Source organism: Pteropus vampyrus, unplaced genomic scaffold, assembly GCF_000151845.1.
Source record: "Pteropus vampyrus isolate Shadow unplaced genomic scaffold, Pvam_2.0 Scaffold1028, whole genome shotgun sequence".
In the NCBI taxonomy this organism is placed as follows: domain Eukaryota; kingdom Metazoa; phylum Chordata; class Mammalia; order Chiroptera; family Pteropodidae; genus Pteropus; species Pteropus vampyrus.
The window spans coordinates 1-567 of record NW_011889809.1 but is presented as its reverse complement, the minus strand read 5'-3'; positions in this window follow the sequence as shown (position 1 = coordinate 567).

Sequence of the window (567 nt, the reverse complement as noted above, 5' to 3'; positions counted from 1 at the left end):
GATATTATAATTTGACATCTGTATACCCCATAATGAGCTCACCACCAAAAGTCTAGTTTCCATGAGTCAGTATACATTTTACCCTCTTTACACATGTTGCCCTGCTGACACTCCCCTTTCTCTCTGGTAACCACTCATCTGTTTCCATATCTATGAGCTGTTTTTGTTTTGTTTGTTCATTTGTTTCTTTTCTTATACTCTATATGTGAGCGAAATCATACAATTTATTTCCTTTTTGATTAACTTACTTCACTCAGCATAATACCTTCAAGGCCCATCTATGTTGTTGCTAATGGCAATATTTGATCTTTTCTATGGAGGACTAATATTGCACTGTGTGTGTGTGTGTATATGTGTTTGTATATATATGTGTGTGTGTGTGTGTGTGTGTGTGTGTGTACAAATATATACACACACACATATATATATCAGATATTTTACCCTGTCATTATTCAATGGACACTTAGGTTGTTTCCTTATCTTGGCTATTTTAAATAATGTTGCAATAAATATATAAATGCATATGGTTTTTCAAATTAGTGCTTTCGCATTCTTTGGATAAATACT